This window comes from Chinchilla lanigera, unplaced genomic scaffold (genome assembly GCF_000276665.1).
Source record: "Chinchilla lanigera isolate Chin_1 unplaced genomic scaffold, ChiLan1.0 scaffold00039, whole genome shotgun sequence".
Classification (NCBI taxonomy): Eukaryota; Metazoa; Chordata; class Mammalia; order Rodentia; family Chinchillidae; genus Chinchilla; species Chinchilla lanigera.
This window is the reverse complement of record NW_004955440.1, coordinates 14,181,350-14,190,725: the sequence shown is the minus strand read 5'-3', so window position 1 is coordinate 14,190,725 and position 9,376 is coordinate 14,181,350. Positions and strand designations below refer to the sequence as shown.

The following is a 9,376-nucleotide window of genomic DNA, read 5'->3' as shown; positions in this document are numbered from 1 at the left end:
ATTTATTCTCTAAATATATTTACTATTTTGCACTTATATGATATGCACATAGACACAAACAACTTTTATTTTCAACTATATTCACTTAGCTCCTGTTTTTTAAATCCTCAATTTTTATTAGAGATTTAATGTTGCCTTGTTCTGTATAATACTCTAGGAAAGGGCAAAGCATCTTAATGTAATTTCTGACATTCAACAGTGCTAAAAAGAAAAAAACGATAGAAATAGTTATGCCTATAACTATAGATTTCACTAGAGATTTTACTCTTTGGAACCTAAGATAATTCTACCTGTTTCTACATAGTTAATAACAGAAGGCTTGTGACACAAATATTTTATAACTTGCCTCCAAAAAATTGTTGACATCCTCTGTGGCCATCTGCCAAGGCGGTCATTCCTCTGTGTTTGATGGAGTTACAGAAGTATTAGGATTCTGTGGACTGATGAAAAATAGTCTGTGCTGTTGGTTTCTGGTATTTACTCGGTCCTGCTGAAAGGAAACAAGGATAGTTTACCAGTTTTGAACTGACAGCCAATTATTCAATAGGTTCTCTTCGATTCCTATTTAAAAAAAATTTGAGGCTTTTATGAAATCTCATTTAGAATCACATGTTAAAGTCCAACACAAATGACTTACTATATTTTTGACAACACATTAAAAAAGAAAGAGCTGTACCAATCATGCAGTTCAATTTCCATATTTTGCACTATGGGAAACAAATCCAGAGAGGTCAAGGAACTCAACCAATATTATAGTGAGTTCATGGCAGACTCAGCCCGAGAAACCAGTTACTGTTCCAAACTCAGAGGTTCTTTCCTCTGTCTCTCAACAGAAGAGTCTTTGAGGACAGAGTGGGAGGGCTGGGAAGAGCATTAAAACACCAAGCTAACTTCTCTAAGACTAGAGAATTTTAGAAGGAGAAATGAAAACCTTAATACTTAGATTGCTGGTATACAGCAAAACACTTGTTTAATGGATACCTAAGATGTTATTTTTAAAAAGCATTTTTATGACTGGTCACCATTCAATTTCTCAATTTCATGCAGACTAATGATCATTTTTTCCCTAATTCTTCTTAGTGCAATGACCTACTACATACACAGCACAAGAACGATAGTTTAGTATTCATGGAGCAACAAAGTGAGGCTCTGTAGAAGGAAAGTAGGATTAAAGTGCTTTACTGTCAAAATCCCCCAAACATTTATGATAGAGCCAAAGGCTTTATATTTGCCTGAAACGTCTGATCTCCCAGTTCCTTGCTGGCAGCCTATCCAATCACTCCTTCAATGCTTGGGGCATCACAGCCTAGTGCCCTTCATGTTCTTCCTCAAATGCGCTAAACATTCTTTTGGTTTAGAGCTTTGATGCGGTCTTCCCTCAGACTCCGAACAGTTCCCCAGTTAGCCGCATTTGTTCCCTGTCCCTTACACACTCTTTTTCCTTAAGCGGCCCATGGCAGGCTTCTTGAATGAGAAGCTAGCAGAGACTTCCCTCATCGTTCTAACTAAACGACCTCCTCCAACATTTATCCTCCCCCCCACTGGCCTTCATCTCTATCAATATGTGCTTCGTTTCCATTCATAGGACTTATCATTCCTACAGGTTCTGTAGTTCCAGGGTTTCTTTAGAGGCCAGATGGGTTTCAGAATTAATTTTTTTTGACTTTAAAAGGTTATTATACAGTTCACGTACTGTAATTATTTAACATCCTCCCAGCCTCTGTCCAGGAAGTCTGGGACAGTACATTAAAACCAAATATAGTACTATCGCTGTAGCTAACATATTTTTATTCCAAGTAGGATTTTTTAAATGATTGTAAGTAGCCTTATAGACTGTAAGTAAGATGTAAGATTAGGGCTAGGATCTAGCGCTTTATGAAGCAAAGTTTTGGCAAAGTTTTGGTTTTCAGAGCTTTTCGATTTTGGAAATGTAGATAAAGTAATACATGATAATTTGATAATTGGCAATCTACCCATAGAATATATACTCAACAGAAATTTGAGTTCTGAAGGCCAATCCTAACAGATAACTATACTCAATAACACTGACTTAAGTGGATGAAGACTTCTGTAGGGATCAGGTTTCACAGTTTTGCATTTTAAACAAATCCTATTGTACAGACATCTCTTTGAATTTGTTCTTAAATGGCTAGGGGAAAACAGTTTTAAAAAACTCTTAAAAGCTTTTTATAACTCTTTTTTATGGTTCACTGGAAGGCAGACAGACAGGAAAAAATAATAGAGTATTTACATAAAAGTGTAGAAAGCAATCCCGGGGCTGTGTGACAGAGTGTGAAGAGTTCTGCAGAGGTCTTTAAACTTCTAGAGAACTAGGTATGCTCCTTTGTATTCCTTTCTATTCAGCTACTTCTCTGTCACTCATCTATCCATTCTCCATTCATCCAACTCTCTCTTTGACTTAGACATCTCACTATTTGGCTTAATTCATTACCTATAAAATGAGAGAGTAGAATTTGATGATCTGTAGGAGTTCTAACAATTAGATAATTGTGGGCAATACCCAATCTGACCACTCAGAGGTTGGTTAATCAGTCTGAAAGATATATAATCTTATGTACTGCTTCTACAATTAAAACAATAGAGACTAACTTTTTAATAAAACTTATGCATGTTTGGTTCCAATGAAAGGATATATTTGCCAAGTGTTTGTTATGTTACAGCCTTACAACAGTGAAATTTTGTGTATTTTACATAAAAATATGCCTAAAATAACATTTATTGAGCATGTGCTATGTGCCAGCAACTATTTAGGCATTTACGTATATTATAACAACAATTCTATTTGGTACTAGTATTACCCGCTGTGCCTGTGGTAGATTAGGTTACTATTCTTCCACCTACAATGTCCATCAGAAAATGTACACCTCTCCATGCTTTAACTTGGTCTTGGCAATTTGACTTCCTTTGGCCAATAAAATAATAGGTGATATCACAGCGGGGAAAAGCCCTGAGATGTGCTTATATAGTTGAGCTTGTTCTGTACCAATTTGAGAAAAAAAAAAAAAGTCTCAGGTATCTTTTGGTCCAAAGAAGATGACAGGAATTAGTATATACCTAGCCCTATCCTCCTTCTGAAACCAAATTCAGCTGAGCCCATCCTGCACTAGACCTACTCCAGCTGACAGGCAAATGCCCGAGCAAGAGCAAAGATTTCCTGTGGTATGCCAACAAGATTTTTGGTGGTTCATCTTGTAGAAACCCTTCCATTTTTACAGACAATGAAAATGCATGGCAGAGATTGGGTACCCCGCACAGAACTGGAAACGAAGCCCATGCAAGTCTGGCTCAAGAGCCCATATGTTCAATTTCTCTATTACCAAATAGTGCCACTGCACTATACTTTGTATATTACATGATACTAAACAGTTTATTACTATGCCAGTGGTTGAATATTAAATTACATAAATAAAATCTATGTAGTTTTCAATGGACAAAGGTCCCTTGCAGTTTGGGATGAAATTTTTATCTTGAGAAATTAAGGAAGATTACAAAAAGCACATTGTTTTCTGGAGTCAGACTTACAGGTGTAGATAAAAAGCTGTATCATGAGGTTGCTTCTCAGCTCAACTAGATGCTGAACAGTGGCCCTCAACGCTGACAGCTCTGTTACGATTCCACTCCCAGCCCCAGCTCCCCAATTCAGGCATGAAGCTACGATTCAGGACATCAGGCTTCTGTAATAGTGTTTTTATGTTTGGACCCAATACTTGGGAGCTTCCATCAATGCTTTCACTTTGGAGAAAGCTGATGTCTCCAGATCTATCAGTGCCCCCCGCACCCGTCAGTTCCACAAGAATGCCAGTAGTTTACCAGAAAGCTTTCTTTCTGTATAATCTGATTCAAATCTGTTCTTGTTGCAATCAAAAGAAAGTTTACTAAAATAGGCTTAAAAATCAAGTGCTTCTGTACATTTTAAGAGTATAAGGAAAGGATTTCATAGAGCTCAAAAAAGGGTTGCATTTATTTTACATCCTAGAAAATTAATTTTTGCACCTGAGAGTTATTTATGGTATATCTCTTCATAGTAGTAAGTTTTTTTGTTTTCAAAAAATAAGGTCCATAGTCTTTTGAGGTTCTTAGCAAAGTTAAAGCAGATTTTCTCTGTAATACTGTGTTTAATTTATATATTTAAAACGTTTTACTTATCATGACCTTTTTATATTCCCTGTAATATGCAAGTCAAGTGAATACATGGGATTATTTGTATCACTGATTTGCTCAGAAACTATTTATGAGAGTTAAATTCCAACTGTTTTGGAAGCTGGGGTACAGCAAGGACAATACAGAAAGTCTGTGCTTCATACAGCAGTGATAAGGTATATATACAATATAAGATGAGAATATTCATAGTATTACTAGTAATAAACCAGGTACTTCTATTACTGTGAAATAGTTGTATAAAGTGTGAGAATAATGAAGGCAAAATGCCTAAGGGAAATTTATGTGCAATTCTTAGCCTACATATAGACTTCAACAGTGATCCGTCAACATATGCATGGCCTTAACCTGTGCATAGACTTCAAGAACAATGTATCACTAAATACATGCAGCCAGGCCAGACATCAAATGTAAAAGCAATAATAAAGTGCAACCAATTCGCAAAATTAAACCCATCTGTAAGCATCATAGATACGTCTACTTGTGTATACCATAAACAAAGGGTTAAATAGAGAAGATAGTGTTAAGTAGAAGAAAGCTGATCACAACAAAGTACATTATTTTTAATTAAAAAATAAAGTGCAACCACAATGGCAATAAAAGTGAAAGCCAACCGCAACCTTAGCGATAACTTCATACCTACTATTATAGCTACACAGCCTCTTAACACCCCTTCACAATGAGCAGGTGAGGAGATAGGAGCCTCGGAGGTCTGAGAAACTCGAGCCCTTGACAAGTGGTTGAACCAGACTACGGTCTGTTTTCCTTATCCACCCATTCCTATTATATCACACTATATCATCACAACAGTGACAAGTACAGTTTTACAACAGGCAGTGTGGAAATGTTTTTTAACATTTGTTATCAGCCATAAGTTGAGATCACTGAGAACTTTGGATGGTATGATAGATGTGGTTTTGGAGGAATTCAAGAATATATTGCCAAAGCAGACTTTTCTCAACCAGTAGATTTAACCACCTAAAGTAGGAGTTGGCAAACTTTAGCCCAAAGAAACAAACTCAGTCTGCCGCCAGCTTTTGTACGTGAACCAAGAATGATTTTCACATTAAATGGCTCAAAAGATACCAGAAGAAGGAAAAAGTTTTGTGACACCTAAAAATTATATGTAATTCCAATTTCAGTAGGTGACTAGGCATGGTGGTGGATATCTATAATCCCAGCACTCATGAGGCTGAGGCAGGATGATGACTGTAAGTTTGAGGCCAGTCTGGGCTACCTAGTGAGTTTAAGACCAGTCTAAACTACATAGTGAGACCCTGTCCCAAACAAAACAAAACAAAACAGAATAAAACAAAACAAGACAAATTTCAGTATTTATAAGTAAAGTTGGAACACAGCCACAATTATTTGCTTATGTATTGCCTATGACTCTATGATGACAGATGTAAATAAGCTTGTTTCATAATCTAGAACACTATCTCTCAGTGTCTGCTGGTGAGAAATGAAAGGGGAGAATAAACAAGAGAAATTTACAAGGTAGAATCCACTGGGTATTGTGATCAATCAGATGAAAGAAATAAGAATTAAAATCATTGTCAGTGGAATGACTTTTACTGAGAGATACACAGAGAACAAAAAACAGATTAGTAAATGTTTACCTAGAAATAAAGAGTGAACTGAAAAATTTCTGTGACAGAAGCTCATAGACCAAAGGTAAAAGGCTGAAAAGTGATACCCCATGGAATTACAGCTTGGAAGGAGGTAGAATGACTACTTAACACACAGCAGTGTTCAAGTCAAAACTGGCCAGAAGAGACAAAGATGGCCACTACATACTGGTAAGGGAATAATTAAAGAGAAAGAAATAACTTTATATATACCTATGCATTCATTGAATGGCGTTACACCCAACTTCATACAACAAAACCTATTAGCCATAAATGACACACAGACCCCATTACATTCAGAGCAGAGACTTGAACACTCAACTCTCACAATTAGGTCATCCAGACAAAAAATTAACAAAGAAATATCCCAGTTGAAGCACACTGTTTAACAAATGAACTTAACAGATATTTACAGAGACCTCATCCAACATCAGTAGAACACACATTTTCTTTCAGCACCATATTAAACTTTCTCCACAATGTATATCTGAGATGATAAGGTATGTCTAAATAAATAAAAAATGATTGACATAATCCCCTGCACACTATGAGATCATAGTGGAACGACGCTAGAAATCAACAGCAGAGAAACTAAATAAGTTACATAAATAAGATTGAGCTTAAGCAATACATTACTGAATAATTGATGGATCAGAGAAGAAATCAGTGAGTAAATGAAACAGTTCCTAGAATCAAATGATCTGGAAGAACAATATTCCAAAACTTTAGGACACAATGAAAACAGTTTTAAGAGCAAAGTTTATAGTTGTGAATGCACACATTAAAAGAATTCAGCAATTTTAAATAAATAACGTAATGATACAACTTAATTTCCTAGAAAAGTAAGAGCAATCCAAATCTTAAAATTAATAGAAGGAAACAAACTGTATAGATCAGAGCAGAGAAATGAATAGTTAAGAAAAAGAGATTTAAAAAATACAATATCAATGAGTGGAAGAGTTAGATCTGAAAGGATACACAATTAGAAATGAATAAGTCAAAATCACAACTGACAACACTGAAATACAAATTTTAAGAAACTACTTCAAAAATTCATATTCTAATAGATTGGAGAACATAAACAAAATGGAATACTTCCTAGGCATATATGAATCACCAAAGCTGAACCAAGAAGATAAAATATTCTCAATAGATCATTCAATGGCAATGAAATAAAGGTAGTTAAAAAAAAAACCCTACCAACAAACAAAAGCCCAAGACCTGATATATTCACTGCAGAATTCAAGCAAAACTTCAGGGAAGATCGTACACCATTTCTCTTCGATGAAAGTGAAAGGGAAATAGTACTGCCAACTCATTTTGGAAGATAGCATTACTCTGATAGTAAAACCAGATAAAGACAACAAAAAAGAAGAGCTCAGTCTAGTCTTCTTAAAGATCATAGATGCAAATATTCTCAACAAAATTCTGGCAAATAGAATGCAATACATCATTAAAAGATCATACATCACGACCAGGTTGGTTTCACCCTGGGGATGCAATGGTGATTTAACATTTGTGAAATCACAGATGTAATGTATCACATAAACATAAACAAGGACAAAAATCACATAATCATTTCAAGATACAGGAAAAAGTCTGCGACAAAGTCTAACACCAATTCATGATAAAACTCCAAAGAAATAGGTATCGAATGGCCTTCTCTCAAAGTGATAAGAGCAATCTATGACAACCTCACTGCCCACATCACACTAAAAGGGAAAAAACTGAAATTGAACCTTTCCTTCTAGTATTTCAATTTAGTATCTGAAATTTCAACCAAGGCCATCAGTTTAGAGAAAGAAATGAAGGGGATACAATATAGAAAATGATGTTACAGTATCCATATACCCTGATAATATAATCATTCATATAAAAGACCCTCAAAACTCCATCAAAACACTTCTACAACTAATAAATTCAGCAAAGTAGCGGAATACAAAACAAACATGTAAGAATGGTGTTCCTGTATATCAATAAGGAACCCACTGAGAATGAAATTAGGAAAATAATACCCTGCACAATAGCTTGGAAAAAAATAAACACTTAGAAATAAACCCAGACAAAGAAGTGAAAGACCTCTATAATGAATATTATGGTACTATGAAGAAAGAAATTGATGAGGACATCAGAAAATGGAAGGACATCCCCTATTCCTGGATAGCCAAAACCAATGTTGTCAAAATGTCCATGCTTCCAAAACTGATATACAAACTTAATGCAATTTCAGTGGAAGTATCAACACCATTCTTCACAGAGCTAGAGGAAACAATCCTGAAATTCACATGTGGAAAGGAGAAACCCAGACTAGCAAAACCAATCCTAGGCAACAAGAGCAAAGCAGCAAGTATTGCAACCCTGGATATCACTTTATAGTAAAGCTATATTAATAAAAACACTCTGGTACTGGCACAAAAATAGACATGTAGATCAGTGGGACGGAGGAGAGAATACAGAAATAAGCCGAGGCACATTCAGCCTTCTGATCTTTGGCAAAGGAGCCAAAAGCATGTGCACAGAGAAACACAGTGTCTCTAACAAACGGTGTTGGGAAAACTGGCTATTCACAAGAAGAATGCATCCAGACCCACATCGCCTACCACGTACTGAAAAATGGATCAAAGATATAGGTGTTAGAACAACCTACAGTCATCTAAAAGGCAACATATTTGAAGACCTAGGCAGAGGGAGGGACAGAACTCCAACTGCATAAGAAATAACATTAAGAATCAAAAACTGGCATCACATCAAATTAAAAACCTTCTATACAAGAAAGGAAAGAACCAACAGAGTGAAGGGATAACCTATAGAATGGGAAAATTTTTCTGTCAGCTATTCCTCAGACAGAGGACTAATATTTAGAATATGTAAAGAACTAAAAAAAAAATACCCAAATAAAGGACTTAGTCAAAACATGGGCTATTGACGTGAATAGATACTGTACTTCCCAGAAGAGGTACAAATGCTTCCAGGTACAGATGAATAAATATAGAAAATGTATATATACACAATGGAGTATTACTCAGCCATAAAGAGAATTTGAGTCATTTGTAGGAAAATGGCCATAAAGCCAAGTAAAAAATGTCACAAAAAGAAAGCTAACTATCACATGGTTTCTCTTATATAAGAAACTCAAAGTATAAATAGCTAACAGAGCCAAGAAAAAGATATATAATAGGAAACAGGGAACTAGAACTTCTGCAGATTGCAAAGGATCAAGAGCTTGAGAAGGGAGGGAAGCAGGAGGGGAAATAAAAAGGGCTAAGATGTGAAATGTATAGGTACCAACACACCAGGCATGCAAGGGTGCATAATTAAGTATTGCAAACATTTACTAATATAAAATAAAAATAAGATAATGCATTACACACTTTACTCCCTTTACCTCTGAATACATTTACCCCATTATTGTTGTCACTTCTGGAAGCAGTTGGAGAAATCCTTTTTGGTGTTTTCACCAGGTGTCAAAAAAAATATACTGTGTGTGCTGCTGCTGTGTCACTGCAATGGTTGATACCCTGTGCCAACGTGAGAAGTTTACAAGTTTAATGAAGTGACTCAGCTGGGGG

At 35.8% G+C, this 9,376-nt stretch overlaps 1 long non-coding RNA gene across 2 annotated transcripts in view; it reads right to left on the bottom strand.

The window, feature by feature from the left end:
* Nucleotides 1–351: 351 nt before the first annotated feature.
* LOC106149225 overlaps nt 352–9,376 on the bottom strand; it is a 182,764-nt gene continuing 173,739 nt past the window's right edge. The window contains exon 3 of one of the 2 annotated variants that reach the window (XR_001235257.1): nt 352–490. This is a non-coding gene — a long non-coding RNA (uncharacterized LOC106149225). The remainder of the gene's footprint in view (nt 491–9,376) is intronic. The other variant, XR_001235258.1, reaches the window with a different exon arrangement.